Raw genomic sequence first — 20,924 nt, 5'->3', positions numbered from 1 at the left:
GGCAGAGAGGCAGGCAGAGAGAGAGAGGAGGAAGCAGGCTCCCTGCCGAGCAGAGAGCCCAATGCGGGACTCGATCCCAGGACCCTGAGATCATGACCTGAGCCGAAGGCAGCAGCTTAACCCACTGAGCCACCCAGGCACCCCCCAGTTGCATTTCTTACAGATGCTGTGTTGGCTTCACTATTGTACTTCCCAGGGTAATTCTCAGAATTAACCCACCTGATTTCTGCTTTCCCTCAAACAAGAGAGGTACGTCAAGTTCGTGATCCCTAGATATGGGCACTGCCAAGTCAGACCTTCCACAAAGGTTTCAATTAGCACTTCAGGCTTGGATCAATTATTCAATTGTCAGGTGTCTAGAGAAGGCCTTCCAAGAGTTTTGTGGTGAGGAACTGACAGTCTAGCTGGGAAAATTAGACAAATCGTCAAAGGAACAGAGTAACTGAATTCTGATAAGGACCTTGGATATATAGAGAAAAATATATGCCAATTTATTTACTCCATTATTTATTTGTTTACTGAGTACCATGTCTCGGGCCTTATGCTAGGAGATGGGAATATATCCCTGTACAAAACAAAGTTCCCCACTCTTGTGAAGCTCTTAACCAAATAGTTATAATTTGATTTGAATGTACCATGCCTTTTCCTTACTTTGCACACATTAACCTTCTACCCAGAATGTCCTTGTGCTCTTTTCACTTCCTCCTCCACCAGCTCACATTCTGCATCTGACAACTTCTGGCTCCATTCAAAATTGTGCCCAGGCATTTCCTCTTCTATTTGCACTGCTCTGATAATCTATGTTTTAATCTAAAACGTATCCTACTCTTCCATACCTTGCATTAATTTTCTCTTTTGCATTTGGCAAGTTATAATTGGGAATGTACAGATATTTGCCTTTACTTTATTTGCCTTTAGGTCTTGTGCCCAGAATCAGGACTGGCACACAATAACACAGGAAACTTCTGCTGTCCTGAACTCAACTGGAAAGGACGTCAAAATAAAAGTGCTTGCTCAAGACCACAGAACTAGTTGGTAGCACAGTTGAACTAGATCCATGCCCTCGCTAAGATAAAATTCATCGTCTTGGACCATGTGGTTTGCAGGAATTTTGCATGGAGACAAATGTTAGTCCCTCACCTCAACTGGCAGAATATAGTACACCAATCTTTCTATGTTTGGTGGGGTAATTATTTATGCCAATAAACTTTTAATATCTTTTGCATTCAGGCTACAACTATTAAGAAATGAAATTTCTTAAACAAAGGAAGTACTTAATGTATGGAGGTCAGGACCTGGGGGGACCAGTAAATATATTAAAAACTATAATATTTATCTTCTTCCTTTGATCATATTCTAAAATCTTTTAAGGGAAAATTCAGAGAGTTCTTTCTGAGACTTTCCTATTGCACAGGCACAAAAAGCTGGGTTCCAATAAAGTTCACTTAAAACAGACTCATTCCAGCAAATCTTTCTAAGATTTTCTCTTTCCTTACATTCTATTAAGAATCTATAGCTTTTTATAGCTTGTACTTGTTCATCATTATAGAATATTAGGTCCAAAGCTAAGATTCATGCACCAGTCAACAGTTCTTCACTGATTCATTATTTTAGAAAATACATTTATTTAATTTTTTTGTTCCAATAAATTATGACATGCTTTATATGTATAATTTTATGTTATCCCTTTAAGGAGAATACTTCTATTCCTCATTTTACAGATGAGAAATCTGAAACCCAAAAAGGTGAGGTAACTTGGCTAAAGTCATCCAGGCAGCATTTTTCAGGCCCAGGATTTAAATGTGGGTCTTCCTGGTTTCAAAGTTCACACTCTTTTTACCATAGCAGAGCTCAGAAGTTGTGTGTGTGGTGACGCTGTGTATGTGTGGGGAGCCAAGAGAAGGGATAGCATTAGTTGGTTGGAAAAATAAAATGTGTTATCATTATATTATCATATATATATCATATATCATATATATATGAAGAAAAAATCATATATTATTTTAAATGAAGACCTTGAGATGTGCAGTTGGCCATAAGTCACTATGGGCCGGCCACCAAAGAAAGCCACCAAATCTTACTGTGAATGACAGTTGCTAGAATATGCTAGCTTAAACAGTCAAATGTTTGTGTAAACTTGAAACATCTTTGGGAGTGAAAGGTCTTGTTGCAAGAAGAAAAAAATGGGTTTGGGGCTGCCAGCTTAAATGGTCATTCCTGAGAAGCCAGGCACCATATTGCCTTGATCTCACTATTAATCAAAAGTGTCCTTAGAAGCTATTGGAATAGCAAAATTTATGGAATTATTTTGTGAGGAGATACCTTCATCTTATAACCAGCTGGCTCCTTTAGTACAACATTTAAAAACTATCCAGCCTGCTAGAGCTGAATAACTTTATAAATGAAGAATCTAAAGGTTTAGCATTTTATACAGCAGCCAGTAAGAAGTGTAAACACAAAGAGGAGACAAAAAGATATCATTAGACAACTGCTTATAACCACAGCCCCCTGGATTTCCTCATTTCAGGACTTTGAACAGATCAGTTTCAACAGAAACCAAAGCAAAAGAATTTAAACAAACAAACAAACCCTTCCCTCTTAACTGGGTTATTGAAATAAAAAGGAAATGTTTTTCTTCTGGACCCTGAAACCCTTTTCTTCCCAACAAAACCTGCTGAGAGAAGTTTTCTTTTTTTGTTTGTAGACAATGATTTCAGAAACAGAAAATGCTGGAATTCTATGTGATCAGAGGATTTGGGAGGGGCAGGCTGATGCAGAGGCCCTAATAGGGAATGACCTTGGTCCTAGGAGCCCTGCAGCCTGCAGGCTCCATGCAAACCTGCCCAGAAAGGGACAGACAGTCAGGAGAGGAGATGAAAGTGAGGCACAACTCAAGCAGTCTTGCTTTCCCTTTAAGTCCTTAAAGATAATCACAGCCATTGTTCCCCAGTATCAGAGAGGCAAAGACTTCAAAGAAGGGTTCTCTATCACTTAAAAGAGCAGACTTAATAAAAGGAGAAATTCCATTTATCCCTGTTATAAAGATACATTCATTGGTCCTTCCCCTTGTACTTAAAAAAACTTCCATCCACTGCTGACTAATTATCTGTGCAAACCTGGCCCATGGCCCACAGTCCCCTATGTGATTCTGTCGCAGAGAGGATACAGTCACAGCTGAGTAAAACCAGTCTGCGTACTCTAAGTACTGGATTGAGAACTCACGTAGCTTACTATGAAGGACCTTAGATGAAGTGAGGGCTCTTATTCTACTTGATTCCGCTGATAATCATAAAAAAACTCACAACTATTTTCCTTTTTCCTTTAATTTTTGGATATGTAAACTTTATTTTTTCAGTGTTTCAAGATTCATTGTTTATGCACCACACCCAGTGCTCCATGCAATATGTGCCCTCCTTAATACCCACTAGCAGGCTCACCCATCCCTCCACCCCTCTCCCCTCCAAAACCCTCAGTTTGTTTCTCAGAGTCCACAGTCTCTCATGGTTTGTCTCCCCCTCTGATTTATCCCAACTCCCTTCTCCTCTCCATCTCCCAGTGTCTTCCATGTTGACCTTAGCTCCACAAGTAAGAAAAATCATATGGTAACTGACTCTCTGCTTGACTTATTTCACTCAGCATAAAGGGAAATTAGAGAATCAATTCCATTTACTATAGCACCAAGAACCATAAGATACCTTGAAATAAACCTCACCAGAGAGGTAAAGGATCTGTACTTGAGGAACTACAGAACACTCATGAAAGAAGTTGAAGAAGACACAAAAAGATGGAAGAGCATTCCATGCTCATGGATCAGAAAAATAAACATTGTTAAAATGTCTATACTGCCCAGAGCAATCTATACTTTCAATGCCATTCCAATCAAAATTCTACTGACATTTTTCAAAGTGCTGGAAACAAACAATCCTGAAATTTGTATGGAAATTTTAGCAAAGACCCAAAATTGCTAAGGAAAAGTTGTAAAAGAAAAACAAAACTGGGGGCATCATGTTGCCTGATTTCAAGCTTTACTACAAAGCTTTGATCACCAAGATAGCACGGTACTGGCACAAAAACAGACACATAGACCAGTAGAACAGAGAGGCCACATATGGACCTGCAACTCTATGGCCAACTAATCTTTGACAAAGCAGGAAAAAAATATCCAGTGGGAAAAAAGACAGTCTCTTTAATAAATGGTGCTAGGAAAATTGGACAGCTATGTATAGAAGAAGGAAACTCAACCATTCTCTTACACCATACACAAAGATAAACTCGAAATGGATAAAAGACCTCAAGGTGAGGCAGGAATCAATCAAAATCCTAGAGGAGAACATAGGCAGTAACCTCTTTGACAGACACGTCTCCAAAGGCAAGGGAGACCAAAGCGAAAATGAACTTTTGGGACTTCATCAAGATCAAAAGCTTTTGCACAGCAAAGGAAACACTCATGACTATTTTAAAGAAATCTTCAAAATGGTGAAAAGGGATGCCTGGGTGGCTCAGTTGGTTAAGCAGCTGCCTTCGGCTCAGGTCATGATCCCAGCGTCCTGGGATCGAGTCCCACATCGGGCTCCTTGCTCAGCAGGGAGCCTGCTTCTCCCTCTGCCTCTGCCTGCCGTTCTGTCTGCCTGTGCTCGCTCTCTCCCCCCCCAAATAAAAAAATTTAAAAAATGCTGAAAAGTGACATTAAGAAACTTATTTCCATGAAAACAAAAAGACAAAACAAACCTAAAAATCATGTTGAGATCCTTCTTTAGAATGGTAGGCTTATTGCTCTATTTTTTCCAAATGTTCATTCACTGACGTAGCCAACCAAAAATCACCAGTACCTACTATATGCCAAATGTGAGGCCTCACATATCTAATTGAAGAGACAGAGAAATACACTGAGTGGGGAAATGCTGTGGAGAGTAATACAGATGTTTGGTCTCTGAATTGAAGGGCACCTTAACCAGGAGAATGGGGGGTTGCATTAGAGGCAAAGGATCAGGGCTGAGAGAGAGCAGCCTCTGTTTAAGGAGCCATCAACAATAGTTGACAAGGACTGGGGTGTATCCATGAAATAGGGGAGCAGATTGTAGGCATATCACTAAAGAGCTTAAAACCATGCCAACCTGAAAGACTGGGAAGCAGGGGAGTGGTAGGACAAGTATTGTGTTTTAGGCACATGAAATCAGGCAGCCAAGGGCCAGGCAGATGGACAGATGGATGGAGTCTGAAGGGAGGAGGGTGGCAGCCCATACAAAATGGAGACCCTCATCTCTTTCAAACAATGGGAAGGTGGTATTGTCTCTTTCCTCCATCCCTCCTGCTGCTTCCCTTAAGAAGAGGAGTGAGTTATGGGATCCTGGAGACTGGGTACAATTGTGAGAACTGGAGCTCAGTCCATGTGGGGTTTTTCCACTTCTGGATCTGCAAGAGGGGTGTGAGCACACTACTGTCCAGCCAACCAGGGCAAGCCCTTTCCTTGTGCGTGTTAGCAGAGGAAACACAGAGAGGATGGGAGGGGGCTGCTGTCCTTATCTCTCTGACGGGTGGGGGGCTGGGTGACTTCCAGCTCTACAGACCTCATTTTGACTCAAGTAGGTCTCCAAGTCAAGGAGGGGCTGGTAGAAGGCGGCCTGATTCCAGCCTTCCAGCCAAACCACATGCTCCAGTCCAGCGTGGCCAGCAACATGAGGGTATTTTATCTTTATCTGGTCCCTGTGTCTGGTTTGTATTTGGCTCCAAATGCATGGGGAGAAGGGGTGTGATTAGCCAACCCTCCCAGAGATTCCCCAGTATGAACCCAAACCCAACAAAGGGCCTTGGGGATGATGAGGAGAGAGACACCAGACACGCTGAAGTTGGGGCTGCCATTTCCTGGCTATTCAGCTCTTTAGGTGCAATTCTGATACATTTGCCTTAACGTGCCGTTTATGAAATGTGTATCTTAATTCAGCAGTGAAATGAAACCAACATCATTTATCCTACAAAAATCAGGGAACTGCCACATGTATTATCCTGCCTTGTGCAATGTTACCAGCATGATACCTCCCAGGCTGGATATTACAATCATTTGATATTATCCCTTCTTACTTTAAAGGCAATTTTACATTTCTCATCCAAATTAATGGCTAATCTCAAGAGACTTACTATGTTTAATTACTTTTTATTCCTAGAATCCTCCCTTTCTCCCTGAACATTCTTTCCTTAAATGATGGTAAAAAACTTGCCATATAATCATAGAGCACAGGAGTTGTTAAATGTTGGATACTGATTACAACAGAGATGGGATCTTGAACAAATCTTTCTAAATTCAAGAGCAAAGAGTTTGTAAGACCTTAAAACAGAATCATATTTGATCAGTTTAAGAATCTGGCAAAGGATAAAGTTTCTAGATCCAGTTCTGTACTTAATATGCCAAGTCTTTAAGCAAGTTGCTCAGTCTTTCTGGTCTGCATTTTTCATATTTATTCATCAGAGCCTCCCTGTGCCATAGTCAGCACCACACTTGTAAACACCAAGTTCATCAGGCTCTGACTCTATCCACAATCTTAGCTAGAGCTTCTTATTTGTACCCATCTTGCACTCAATTTTCTAGATGTCATTGGTCTTTTCAGATACTGAAAAGCACCTTGGAAGCACCTAGGTTCAGCTCAGATTTCTTTGACTTGGTGACCTAATTTCTAAAGCAGCCTTGAGTAATCCCTGGCATCCTAGCAGCCACTGTTCCTGGACTAGACCCACTCTGATGGATGCAGAATTTATACCAGTGAATTCAGAATCTTAGGACCTGGTGTTACGATGTCCTTAGAAACTAAGGATCTGGGCCCAGCAGTCTTCCCTGAGTTTTCTTCACTAGCAATCACACCTGAGACCCAGGATGAAGTCCTTAACCAAAATCCTGTTTTCCTAACCTGAGATATCCCCGTCTCTCAGTTATGGTGCTAGCCCTTAGGTTCTGCTGGATTGCCTTTCCTAGAACCCCAACCTTCTCTAGGGCAGGAGCCGGACTTGACACCCTTTTTGGTGGTCATGGTCCTGCCTCCTATAGACACGCTGTCAAGATGTCACCAACACTCCAGCTGCCTCTTTAATACTGAGTATTACCTTCATGCTCCAAAATTGTACCCTGTCAGCTTCTCTGTAATTCTGAGTGCTGATAAATACTGCTTGATTCAAAACCTAAAACTATGCCTAGCTTTTTTTTTTTTTTTCTCTTAAATATATCTGTGGTGGAGAGGGTACATGCATTATCTATTTTGCAACTTCCCAATAATCCATATAAAGGAATATACTATTATTATTCCAGTTTAAAGATGAAAAACAAGTCAAGAGAGATGACCCAGGGTTCCACAGAAGGGAAAACCAGAGCCTGGATTCATCCAGATCTCTTCTGTATTGGTCAAATTCCCTTTTCCTACAGTTGTGATAACATATTACTTCAAACTTGGTGTCTTAATACAACCAAAATTTATTCTCTTAGAGTTCTGGAAGCCAGAAGTCTAAATTCAGTTTCACTTGGCCAAAATCAAAGTTATCAGCAAAGCTCTGCTGCCTCCAGAGGCTCTGGAGGGAGGGAATTCTATTCTTGCCTCTTCCAGCTTCTGCTGGCTACTGGAACTCCTTGGCTGGTGGCCACATCACTCCAGTCTCCTTCTTCTAAGTCAAAAAGCCCTCAGTCTTCCTCTTAAAAGGACATTTGTAACAACATTTTGGCCCCACCTTGATAATTCAGGATAATCTCTGCACCTCAAGATGCCTAATTTAATCCCATCTTCCATGTCTCATCTCACAGGCTCTTGGGATCAGTACAAGGATATTTGGGAGAGGGGTCATCATTTGGTCTATCATGCTAGCACACAACCACTTTCCAATTTCCAGTCATTGAAAACACTGGATTTGGGGGAGGGGCATTGTGAACATAGAATTATATTCATAAGAGTGAATTTCATAGGTTTCCAAACAAGTTGCATGCATTTTTCACATCCATGATCTCATAAATTCTTCAGTGCAACAGGAAAGTATACACCAGTCTGCTCATGTTACAGTAAGGGAAAGTGAGGCTCAGGGAGAAACAGATTCTCACCAAGGGGCCATAGGTAAGACAGGAACAGGAGAAACATGAACCCATAAAGTGACCATGATGGCTTTTCTGCCCAGACAAGCATCATCCTCCCTAGCTCCTTCTCTCCATCAATTGTTTCCTTTCTTACTTCAAGAAGACAGGTCCTCTCTCCTGCATTCCATCCAGCAAGAAGTCACCAGAGTACTCTATTTGATCTGCCTCTGTTACCCAGAGTTGTGCTGCTTGTCCTAACACACTGAGGTAATGATTTCAATGAGCTTGTCTCCCAAATCTCTTCCCTCACCCATAAACTGCTTTGCTTTCTCCTCTTACAATTAGTCTACATTTTTGTACTTTGAAGTACATTTGCCATCTGCTAGCCCAGTTACGCAAATGATCCAAATCCGTTTGAATCTGGTTAAATTGTTCAACTGGATTTGCTCACTCTCCATTTCTAAAATCATCTGCAAACCTGAATGTGACACATCGAGTCATAAGTAGATGAGAGTGGGAAGGTGGGAGGTGGGGCAGGGGTGGCAGAGACATGTCAGAAGGATGTCAGAAGAGAAGGGGAGGTGCAGGCATGGTGAGGCGGGTATATTCTGTACTGACTCCTTAGGAGCTGGGGAGCGAACTATATCAACCCCCAAACATGCAGGTTCAGCACCTTTGATGTCTCATTTTCTCATGCTACAAAAAATGAATTCTACTTTCTCACTTCCTTAGAAGGTGTTTGTGAGATTCACAAGATGTTTGTGTGATTCTGGTTCAGCACCTCGGAGAGCGACACAGCACAGATAATGGGCATCTGGAGGATGGTACACATTCAGCTGTTGCTTAACAGAGGCTAGAGTCAAAACTCCCTGTGCCACCTCTCTGTCCTTTGGTCTCTGCCTTCCCTGCTTAGGGTGCTCTTTGCATCCCATCCCTGGTGTGACCTCTTTCAGTTTGTGGACCATTCAGCCAATAAAACATATTAAGCACCGGCTGCAGAGATAATGAACACAGAGCCAGTCCTTGTTCTCAGGAGATTCACAGTTTAGACAACAGGCAAAGCAGTAAAGAGGTGATTAAAGCACAGTGAAATGAGGACTATGGGGAGGGAAGCAGAATACCCTAGGAGAGAAGAGAACAAAGTGACTAATTCAACTGGGGTAAGCCATCAGAACATCTGATTCCAGAATGAGTAGCAGGACTAAGTTGACCTTGAAAGATGCAGAAAACATTACAGGCTGAGCAAATGACATGTACACAGACCTAAAGAGTGAGAAGCCAGGGGAAAGTTCTAGGAGGTCTGAGGCCCTGCCTGTTCCTGGTGAGCAGAGGCAGAGCACCCATGTGGGAAGGTGCTGTAGTTTGTAATGTACTTGGGTCTCACAGTGAAATTAGTGTGCAAGAAGTAGTAAAGAAAACTATTAGCCGGTTTTAAGAGAAACTCTTTTCTCTGCTAATTGTTGTCCTGCCAGTGGCTGGCCCTCAGAGTCCTCACAATGTTATGATGAGATCAAGCCACCAGGGCCTGAGAGCAAGGCAGTACAGTACAGAGTCCCCTCACATGACATCATTTTATCTTCATAACAACCCTGTGGCCAGGGCTCTTTCAGTGCACCCATCTAACAGATGATGAAACTGAAGCTCGAATTGTTCAAGGTAAGCTATTTATTCAAGCCATGTGCCCTGCCCTAGCAAAAGGGAGAGCCACCAATTCAAACTAAGTTGGTCTGCACTCAGGGCTTATGACCTGACGGTCCAGAGCTGACGAGATGGCACAGCCCTCCTAGTTCCGGAGGCTCCATGGCAAAGGGCCTCTAGATGATCCTCTAAGCTAATCCCTTTCCATGGTGCAGATAAGGAAACCAAGGCACAGGGAAGTATAGGCCAAAAGTATGATTCAAGATATCCAGTGCTCTTGGTTTTTCTCATATCTGAGCTGACTTCACTGCACATCTACCCCCCATCACTCCATGGCCTGTCTGCTCAGTAGGACCCTGGCAGTTCTCAGGCCACACCATGCCAGCTCCTTTGTTTAAAGGGGGCTGGTTTCCACCCTGCAGCATAGTAGCATGGTTAAAAGAGCCAAGAAACAACCACCTTGGGCTTGCTCGGCTATCTTCTGCTGTGTGAACTTGGGCAAGTTATTAGCTTCTCTGTGCCATAGTCTCCCCCTCCATGAAATAGGGCCATGATAAGCACTACCAGAAGGGCTTACTGTGAGGATTCAATGAGTTGCTATATATAAGGAATTTGGATCAGTGGCTGGTATGTAGTAAGTGCTTAATAACTGTTAGCTGTATTTAAGATTACTGTTCCTACCCTCCTAATCTGTTCATACACACTGGTAAATTCTGGCCCTCTTGTAGTTTGCTGCGGCCTCCACCAGCCCCCTCTAACTCTGCAAGGAACAGTCAGCCTACAGACATAATTCTTCATCTTGAAATCCTTGGGGACCAGGCATACATTTTCTCAGAGTGTGGAGAGGGACACAATCAATGACAAAGTAACTTTCTTTTTCTAGTAAGAGACATTAGAAATGAAGAGTTCTTCCAAAGGTCTCAGAGCCCTTTCCCTCCCCCGCCCCCATATCAGTGATTACCTTCTAAAATTCTCAATAATTTACTTATTTAACAAATGTACTATTTCTGTCTGCTCTCTGCTTCCACTACAGAACATCAGCTCCATGAAGGTAGCGGCCCCCATCTACAACTGGGGGTCCCAAGCAGCTGGGAACTGCTCACTGAAGTGTTGGTCCCAGAAGAATGTGGCTACCCTGGGGAAGAAAGGAAGAGAATAAGAAAGGCACCACCTTGGGGCACCTGGGTGGCTCAGTGGGTTAAACCTCTGCTTTGGCTCAGGTCATGATCTCAGGGTCCTGGAATCATGCAGGGAGCCTGCTTCCCCCTCTCTCTCTTCCTGCCTCTCTGCCTACTTGTGATCTCTCTCTCTCTATTAAATACATAAAATCTTAAAAAAAAAAAAAAAAAAAGGAAAGACCCAGATCACTGGCCACCAGGAAGTGCCCGGTGAATACTTGCTGACTAGTGAATGAAGTGTGAGCCATGCCAGGTACCAGGAGGGTCACCTTGGACAAGCCATGCCACCCACCTCAGGAAACTGGAACTTCCTCACCTGCAAAGTGGTAAAATTATCACAGATGCTTATGCCAATTACATAACGAGTGGGCGTTAAAAATACTTTTCCGAACAGAAGCATGGTACAGAAATGTTATCATGGCCTTTAAGTATGGAATGGCGGGGACACCAACAGTCAACTCATTCATTAGCCATCTCTCACCTATCTAGTTCATGCACTGAGCAAATGGAAATCAAAGAGGCATCACCACTACCCTCAAGCGGGTTTACTGGTTGGGGGAGGAAGAGAGAATGATTTGGGGGTGAGGGTTGTTTTTCAGCAGGTAAACAGAGGAAGGAACCATTAAAACAGATGGAATCCAAGAACAGCTGTCAGAGAGGGGAGAAAAGGATGTCAACACACAGCTTCTATTCGTCAATATTCAGGACCACTCTTGTCATGAAGATTATTATTCCCATCACACCAATCAGGAAACTGAGGCCCAGACAGATTAAAATGATCTACCCAAGGTCACACAGCTTTATGTGGCAGAACCACATCTGAAGCAAGCATGTTGGGTTGGAATCACGTCAGATACAACAATTAGGCAAAGCAGTCCCAGAAAAGTTTTGCTTCTCGTCTAGAACTCTTACCAACCCTCTTACAGGTGACTAAGAACCTCTGAGCCCAGGGCCTGTGCTCCTGCCTCAGATGCTTCTCCCCAGAGCTGGCCATGAGGATGAAGACTAAGCACCAAACCCACAGGTTTGCCCACATCAGCAGGTTGGCCACCAAGGAGGGCTGCTATAGCTAATTAGCCGGCAAGTCCCAAAAGGAATTTTTCCTTTTTTTTTTTCCAGGAGTCCCTGCTTTTAGTCACACACATCTTTTCAGCTCTTATCCAGAGCTCTCTGTAGGAAATTCATTTGCATCTCTAAGAGGCTCATTTGCATCTAGTCTGACCACCGGGGGCAAGGCTTCCCCCATGGTAAGGTATTGAACCCATAATGTAAAATGGGATCAAGAGGACCCAGAGCCTCTTCTGGCTGCAGTGGGCAGGAACCCACCACCCTCACACCTCTGCTCCCAGCCAGAGTGTAAGAGGGGAGGTCCCTGGGATGGCGTTCTCTCTGATCCTAGAAATACAGGTACCACCTCCCAGGTGTCTCAACACCACAGACTTGAGCATGGTGCCCTTGTCCAGGCAGTAAGAATTTTGTGAGCTCCACCATGTGCCAGTGTGAGGCTTCTTTTCCTTCAAGGAGATCACGGACTAGAGAGTGGTTCTCGCTGGCATCCATCTCTCAAAAGCATTGTGACCTGGGAAATGAGTGAACTCACTGAGTCTAAGGTTCATCATCTGTCGAATGAGACATAACACCTTTTTTCCTCAAGTGTTGTGATGATTAAATGATTAATACAAAATGCTTTGTGCAATGCCTAACTAGTTAAGTGCTCATTAACAAGGGCTGATCGTGGCAGGGACAGGAGGTGGTAATCATAGAAGGGCGCGGGGCTGCTCCCAGGGGAAGCTGAGGACAGGGAAGGCACAGGAGCGACAGTGGCCATGGTGGGGGTGTTCTAGGAGAAGTAGGGATGGTGGGAACAGCCACAGTAGGAGAAGGAAAAAAGATGCTAGACCTCACTGGTAATATGAGAGACCGAGAAAAAAAAACTATCTCACAAATGAAATACCTGGAAAAGCTGTATTTCTTTCAGGTTTGGAGAGAAAGGCAAAGGAATGGTGGGTGGACTGGAAGCCATTCAAGAAGAGCCGGCTTTTGTGTCCATGGTTTTTGTTACATTTTTTTTTTCTTACTGAATCTTCACAAAGCTTTTCAGGAGAAGGAAGGGGGACTCAGAGTGATTACTTACTCAAGATCACAGCTGTGTGATGGTGGTAGGGTCTGTGTTCAAACTCAAGTGTGCTTCATTCCAATACTATGATTACTGCCCTATACCTCCAGGGGCCAACTGTAGCTACCAGGAACACCAGCTCCCTGAGTGCACCAACCCTGGCTAATCCCCACCTGGGAGAAAACCCTCTTCATACATTATAAAAGAGCTGGGGAGCATACTTCTCTACATATCACTCTGTGTTTAACATTTTACATTAGACCCATCGGTTCCTATGTCTCCCCTCTAAACCCCCAAACAAACTATGAACTTTTTGAAGAAAAGAGTCTTTCCTCGGTACCACAGTACCTGTTCCCATTATAATGCCTAAACCACAACATACCTAACTCACCAAATATCTATTGTTCACCTACTAGGTGATGGGAGCTCTTCTGGACACTTAGGACATTTCAATGATCAGAACAGACCCCAAAATTTCTGCCTACCTGGAACATGCCATCGATGAAAGACAAATAATAAACAAGAAGCATAGGAAATAAGTAAATTGAAAAGGAATATGGAATAAGGTAAGTGGATGAATGAATGAATAATAGAAGAGAGGATGGGTACCCAGACCTGCCTCTCTGATCCTTTCCAAAGGGATCATGATATTTTCAATCATAAACTTCACGCTGACACCACCATTTCCATACACTTAAATGTGATTTTAGCTGATGTTGCATCAGTCCTGTGGGGAAAGTAATTATAGAATCATCTTACCTATTTTGTGGAGAGGGAGACTGAGGATCAGAGATGCCAAGTGCTTGAATAGGGTTCAATCTAGAGAGTGAGGACCCCAAAGCATGGAGCTCAGATCTTGAGAGCAGGTCTTACAATGGATCTACCTCCCAGCCCTGTCCCCACCACCTCCCAGGCTCTTGCTCACCTGGCTGGATTTCCCGCTATCAAAGCTGAGGCCAAGTCCAGCTTTACTCTCAGGCATTTTCTGTGTGCTTCCCTGATGCAGTCTTTTTTTTTTTTTTTTAAAGATTTTATTTACCCATTTGACAGATCACAAGTAGGCAGAGAGGCAGGCAGAGAGAGAGGGGGAAAGCAGGCTCCCCGCTGAGCAGAGAACCCAATGTGGGGCTCGATCCCAGGATCCTGAAATCATGACCTGGGCCAAAGGCAGAGGCCTAAACCACTCACTGATGCACTCTTAACGTGCTTTCCGATCACCTGCGCTGTCTCTTCCTGGTATACATTTGACTATGTCAAGCAACAGATCAACAGCTTACGTATGTAAACCTCATCTGCTCCCCCAACCACCCATGCAAGTAGAAACAGCTGAGACGATTGTTACTTATTTCATTTTGCAGATGGGGAAACGGACCCACACTCAGGGAGATGAGGAGACTGGCCAGAGTTCAGGTAGATGCTGCGTGGCAGAGCTGTGATGGAATGCTACGCCCTTCTCCCACCTTGCTGAGTGCTCCCTTCCCTGAGCCCCACATCCAGCCTCCAGGTGCAGTGGATTTACTCCAAACATCTCATTCACTATCACCTCCCAATGGCTGCTCCCTTCCAGTGAGTCAGCGGCTGCCATCCAGGCTCCTCATCTTTATGTGGCTGAAATGTGTGGGATGTGTTCTTGTGTGGAAGCCTGTAAAATCTACTTATGGACCTAATGGCCAGTTTTCATGAGTGACAGACATACAGTGCTTTGACTACCCGGCCTAATGCATCTGTATCTGACATTTTAAATAGAACTCTCTCTCTCCCCTCCCTGTTCTTTTAGAGAGTAATTTGAGATAGCAGGTATTTTTAAATTTGTACATCTTTAATTATATCTATACAACTGTCAGAGATTAGTGATTTCCTCAATCTGGCTCTCCTTAAAGGAGAATTTGGAACCTATGTGACACCGAAAAGGGCTCCAAAGGATATGCTATCAGGAACAAAGACATTCGCAGGTAGGGCGCTTGGCTTTAGTCAAGTTTGAGTTCTCACTGCAGATTAAGTTTGTGCGACGTTTCTATGAATTATGAAAAAGCAGCATTCATGTGAATGGCAAACGTAAATAGATGTAATCGTGTAAACCAATAAAAAAGCATGTGACAGATGGAGAGCGGGCTGTGTGTGGAAATACGTCCCTGCCCCCAGAGAAATAAGTAACAATAGGTTTCGGGCGGTATCCATGTATTTTGACTCCAGAAGAAAATCTCAGCCTCCCATGAAAGCAAGCTCAGTCTGGAAGCTTGAGGTCAGAGAGGACTTCAGGAAGAATTTTATCCGGCTCTCCTGCTTGATCCAGGATTTCTCCTGTGATAAAACTCAGTTAGCAAAGATTTCCTCGATGCCTGTGGGGCGCCAGGTATAAGGCAGGCCACGGGCACATGCTAGGCACAAGGCAGGCCTCCTAGAAATCAAAGGGCTCCCAATATTGGAGGAATAAGACACAAGCAAAGGAGAACATGCAGACCACGGGAGAAGAACACTGAGGGATATCTGCCTGCTGCTCTCTGATACAAGGGAAGGCAGAAAACGGGGCACAAGTCCCCCTTTTAACTAGGTATGTGATGCTAATTTCTCTTCATTTCCCAGTAAAATGGGATTAATACGATTTTCCCCTTTGTGGGTATTAAATAAAAGCTGGCTTCTGGTTCCTACAGCTGTCTCACTTCCACTGCTTCCTTATGAGAACCCTGCAGCTCCAGGACACTAACTTTCTCACCATTCTTCCAAAACACTACAATCTCTTATGCTTGAATACATGGAGCATCTCAGGTGTTGCCTGCATGTCTTCCTCTTGTTTAATAAACTCCTTTCAGGGGCGGCTGGGTGGCTCAGTGGGTTAAAGCCTCTGCCTTTGTCTCAGGTCATGATCCCATGGTCCTGGGATCGAGCCCTGCATCATCAGGCTCTCTGCTCAGTGGGAAGCCTGCTTCCTCTCTCTCTGCCTGCCTCTCTGCCTATCTGTGATTTCTGTCTGTCAAATAAATAAATAAAATCTATATAAAAAAATAAATAAACTCCTTTCAACTCGTATGATCTAGCTTGCATGGTACCTCTTCTGTGAAGCTTCCTCTAATCTCCTGGGCACATTTCTGGCTCTTCTAATCTTGGGCAAATATATCCACTGAAGGCCTGGTCACACTGGACTATAGTAGATTCCCCGTTTATCTTCATATCCAGTTCATGTCTCAAGAAATCTATCCTTCCATCCATTCATCTATCTATCTAATTAAATCCTCAGGGCCTGCCTAGTGACTGGCCTATTATAGATAGATACTCTAATAAACTGTTGTTCACAGGAATGAATAGTGAATGAAAAATGTTCAAATAAACAATGAGTAATATGTATCAATACCTTGTAAATGTTAATAAAATAAGCTTCTGCGGGCATATGATTTCAATGATCCCCCTAACCACACAAAGTAGACTTGTTCTAAAGTAAACTTAGGGCATGGGTACCAGCCCATGAGAGCTGTTGTCGGTCACATCACCATCAGCCCTTGAGATACTCGAGTGGGCTAAACAGTAGCCCTGAAAAGATACTGTTGTATCCTTATCCATGGATCCTGTGAGTATGGCCATATTTGGGGGGGGGGGAGATCTTTGAGACATAAATAAGTTAAGGAAAATCTAGTAACAAGCGTCCTTACAAGAGACACACAGAAGAGAATGCTATTTGAAGACAGAAAGACCCACACTCAGGGAGATGAGGAGACTGGCAGAGAGAGACGTGACCACAGACCAAAAGCACCAACTAGCAACCATGAGAAGCTGGAAGAGGAAAGACAAGGATTCTCCTCTGGAGCTTTCACAGGGGGAGCAGCCCTGCTGACCCACCTAAATTTTGGACTTTCAGAGAGAATGTGAGAACTGTGAGAGAGTGGATTTCTGGTTTTTGTTTTGTTTTGTTTTAAGATTTTATTTGTCAGAGACAGAAACAGCACAACCAGAGGGAGCAGCAGGACGAGAGAGAGCGAGAGAGAGCGGAGTCCCCACTGAGCAAGAAGCCAGACACACGACTCAATCTCAGGAGCCTGGGATCATGCCCTGAGCTGAAGGCAGATGTTACTACCTAAGCCACCCAGGCAACCTTCCGGTTTTGTTTTTGGTCACCAAGTTTGTGGTAATGTGTTATAGCACCCTCAGGAAACTAGTCCATGGAGGCACTCTAATGTCTCTCTCTATACACACACACACATATATATGTATATATATATCTTTATTAAGTTTACTTACTTTATTAAATGTGGGGCATCCTGCTAGGAGTTGAAAATTAAAAGGCCAGCTTCCTTCCTGACAGGGCCTTACTCTCTTCCTCAGTGACTTGGAATAAGAGTTACCACTCATTAAACACCTACAATGCGCCAAGCCCTCAGTTAGCTTCTATACACACATAACCTCTAAATCTAAAATCTCTTTCATAGGAGACTGAAGAGGCTCTGCAGGTTAAGAAGCTGGTCCAAAGTTCTAGTTCTCACATAATAGGGGAGCCAGTTTTCAAACAAAGGATCAGTCAAGGACCCATCAGACAAAGTGAGCCCTTGCCAGCTATTCCAAGAGGGAATTTAGTGCAGGGAACCCTTACAATGGTGTTGGAAGAGCTGAAAAGCCAGGGGAAAAGGAAGTGATCCAAGGATTAGTGAGTGCAGGAAGCTGCCACCAGCCCTGGGAACAGACCCACAAAAGGAGGAGGTGCAGTCCCCAGAGCAGAGAGACAGGACTGTGGAGAGGTGGCTGGAATGACGCAAGGTTGTCCTGGAGGGTTGCAGCCGTCAAGACAAGAGCCATCCTGCAGGACCTGGATCCCCAGGATGTAGCTACTGCCAGAACCACAACCAGAAGGAGAGGGAGGAAGAGAAGAGTCCCCCACATCCCCCTTTGTCCCACTTTTCCCAAGCCCTCCACAGTGCCTCCCACGGGCTGAGCCCTGCCTGATGCCCAATGTCAGGAGAGCCTAGGGGAGAATGGGATTGCAAGGCACAGCTCCCTGGGTAACAGAGGACACTCTGCCGTGTCCAGGTAGAGAATGACTCTGACAGCAACAGGCACAGAACCGGACCGGACTGAACGTTTTAGCCCTGTGTCTTGCTGAGCGGATCTGCTGTTGGCAGCTAGGGTCTAGTCTTGGAAGAGGCCGTCGCTCACCCTGTGACTACAGGCAACCCACACAGGTCCTGTTGTTCTGTTCTGGAAGAGCACCCAGGAGTTGTTGTGGCAGGCCCGCCTCCTCAGAGACCTCACTGGAGAGTCATGCCAAATGACATGCAGGGTGACAGGGTGACGAGGCCAGGGTGAACATCTGCTTACCTTGAGCCACAAGAACAGGCTTTCTTTCACTTGACAAAACAGTATGTCCACACTCACACCTGTCCTCCCTTCCTCTGGAATGTTCCCTTCAACCTCTTACCCTGAGATGCTTTGTGCCTCTGCCCCAGCTGCCCTGCCTAGCTCTTTTCTTTCCAAGCATATTTCCTGGGGTCTGGGGCCCCTAGGAGGATTTCACAGGAGGAAATGATGGCTGGTGGGGGAGGGGAAGGTGAAGGATGGACTGCGGTTGGTCAGTAATCCTCCCTAAATCATGTATGGCAAGATGTAGCAGACAATCATTTCTTGTGACTGAGACAAGGTCAAAGGATTAAGGGGGTTTGGGTAAAGAAGGGTTGGCATTTGGTCATGAGAATTATAAAAGTCAGTCTGCTGAAAAGAACAGCATGCTAGGTGAAAGTCTGATAATATAGTCTAGAATCTCTTTGAAAAGCCTGAGTTTTTTCAAGGTGAAAGGCAAAAGACCAGAGCCCTGTGTGTCTAACCATGCAAATGGAGCTACAGAAGAGCCCCTCTCCAAACCTGTCCCCTTCCTCCTGTGCATGGCTCTGGGAGCTGGGGGGGGGGGGCGGTCACTGCCTGAGCCCATTGAGCCTTCTCCTGATGGGGCTGGCATCACCTCTCATCTATGGAGCCCTGAGCCCAGACCTGGCTGTGCTCTGTTCACAGTATCAAATTATTCCTCATACAAACCCGTACAGCACAGAGAAGCATTTTCATTGTATAAATGAAGGCACTGAGATGTGGGTATGCAGCACTTTATTTAAAGTACTCCGTCAATAATAAAAGAACAACTACTTACTATGTGCCAGACACTGGGCTAAGTAAGCACTTAGCATAATGCTAGTTGGCATTAATACATGGGATGCCGGATGGCTGTTCCGTGGGGAGCTGCAGCAGGCTCTTCAGGATTCAATACCTAAAGGAGATCAGGATCAAAGACAGAGAGCATGACATGAAAGGCAGTCACCGGAGCCCTGCTTCTGTCCCGTGGATGTTTACTGCACCTTGGAGGCGGGCATGAGGGTGGGGCAGAGAGGACAACTGTTTTTCTGCCAAAGCAGATGCTTCGTGCTGTTACTGGGAAGTACTTCTTCTGCAGTACAATTATTTGTCAGTTTCCCAGATGATACTTAGGTCTCCAAACTATTTATGGAGTACCTGCTTGGTGGCAGGCATTTTGGACACTGGCAGTGTCTGAAAAGACCAAGTAGATCCCATCCCTACCTTCAGGATGCACCACCGGGTTTGAAGACAGATGTGGGGCTAAGGGAAGTAGAGCACAACAGAGGCCAGTGCCCAGAATCAGAACATCCCAGGAGAGGGCCGATCTATCCTTGTTCAGATGGGTCGAGGAAGACTTCCTGGAGGAAGTAACATCTAATCTTAATCTTCTTGGTGGTTGTGTCTGTTCAGACCACACTTCACTACTTTGCATAGTGATCCCCTCCCACTGCTCATAGCTTGGGCTCTAGCACCTACTGTCCGTCATAGGTCTCTAATTCTTGAACAGCCCACTGTCAGGGGGGATGAGCCTACAGATTTTCCCTGCCCAAGATCTGGAATGGGGACCCTGCAACTCAGTCTTCATTGAGATTTTGAATGCAGAAGCCAGTAAAGCTGGCCATGAGCAGCACAGTGACCAAGGTGAGCCTGACTGCAGAGAGGGAGAAACAAGAAGCCAGTCTGGAAAAAGCAAAGTAGCTCTGGAGAGATGAGAGGAAGATATGTGAGTGCCTGGCTTTTCAGAGCTCTGCTCAAGGCTCTCAGAATGCCCAGCCTTCCAGATTGCCTCTTTTATGAGTGGGGTCTGCTCCAAGCAACAAATTATTCTGGAGGAAGGCCAATGTGAAGGTTGAGCAGGGAAGCATAAAGTAGCACAGAATGCTTGAGGGCCAACGAGTAACACTGAGTGCTAAGCTGTAACCTTCCAGAAGGCATGAAAGGGGCAGGTGCAGTGCCCCCACTCATCCTCCATCACCTATAGCACAGAGCTAGGCAGGGGTGGATGCATGCACATGGGCTCATCCAGCCCACCTCCCATGAGCCTTAAGGTTCCAGGAACCAGCCATAATACATGGACTTTGGTTCTCCCATAGTCAGAAGGGCAGCAGCTAGTACAGTATGTCTAACACCATCTGGAGCCCTTATACAGATGACTACATCTCGTCTGCATTCTCACCCTTAGAGATCAGTCCCATCACTTCCATTCTACAGGTAAGGAAATGAAGACTTATAGGACTTGAAGTTCCCATGGTAACTGCCATTGATAAATGGTAGAGCTGTGATGGGTCAGTTTGGAATTCTGAAGACAGTGACACAATCACTAGGCTATGCTCCAAAGAATATGGGCCTTACTGGTCATTTTCATGGAATCTACTCAAATAAGACCCTATGCATGCTGGCCATCAGGAAGATGTTCCAGAAATGGCACTTTGGCCTTTCTCACATTGGTGGGGATGCAGCAGCATGAGGGGATGGACATTCCCCTTTTGCCTGTGACACAAAAAGAGGTGTGGGGATATCACCAGGTACAAAGAGGGCTTCCTTCTCAGGCTACCAACCCAACAGCTGCTTTCAATCCCCTCTTTTCAGGCCTCACAGGCTGTGAAAGGACAAAATGTTCTGA

At 44.7% G+C, this 20,924-nt stretch overlaps 1 long non-coding RNA gene across 2 annotated transcripts; it reads left to right on the top strand.

Annotated features, from left to right (window-relative positions):
- The first annotated feature begins 9,628 nt into the window (after positions 1–9,628).
- On the top strand, positions 9,629–16,365 carry LOC309857669. Of its 2 annotated transcripts, none has more exons than XR_014307843.1 (7): positions 9,629–9,700; positions 10,716–10,846; positions 11,035–11,186; positions 11,787–11,884; positions 12,839–12,911; positions 13,393–13,542; positions 14,335–16,365. It is a non-coding gene; the product is annotated as an uncharacterized lncRNA (long non-coding RNA). The 2 variants fall into 2 exon arrangements; XR_014307844.1 differs by having other exon boundaries at positions 11,787–11,902.
- Positions 16,366–20,924: the final 4,559 nt, after the last annotated feature.

Source organism: Mustela nivalis (assembly GCF_964662115.1).
Source record: "Mustela nivalis genome assembly, contig: HAP1_SCAFFOLD_1051, whole genome shotgun sequence".
Lineage (NCBI taxonomy): Eukaryota > Metazoa > Chordata > Mammalia > Carnivora > Mustelidae > Mustela > Mustela nivalis.
Note: the sequence above shows the minus strand (reverse complement) of the source record. Positions and strands in the feature narration are given on the sequence as shown.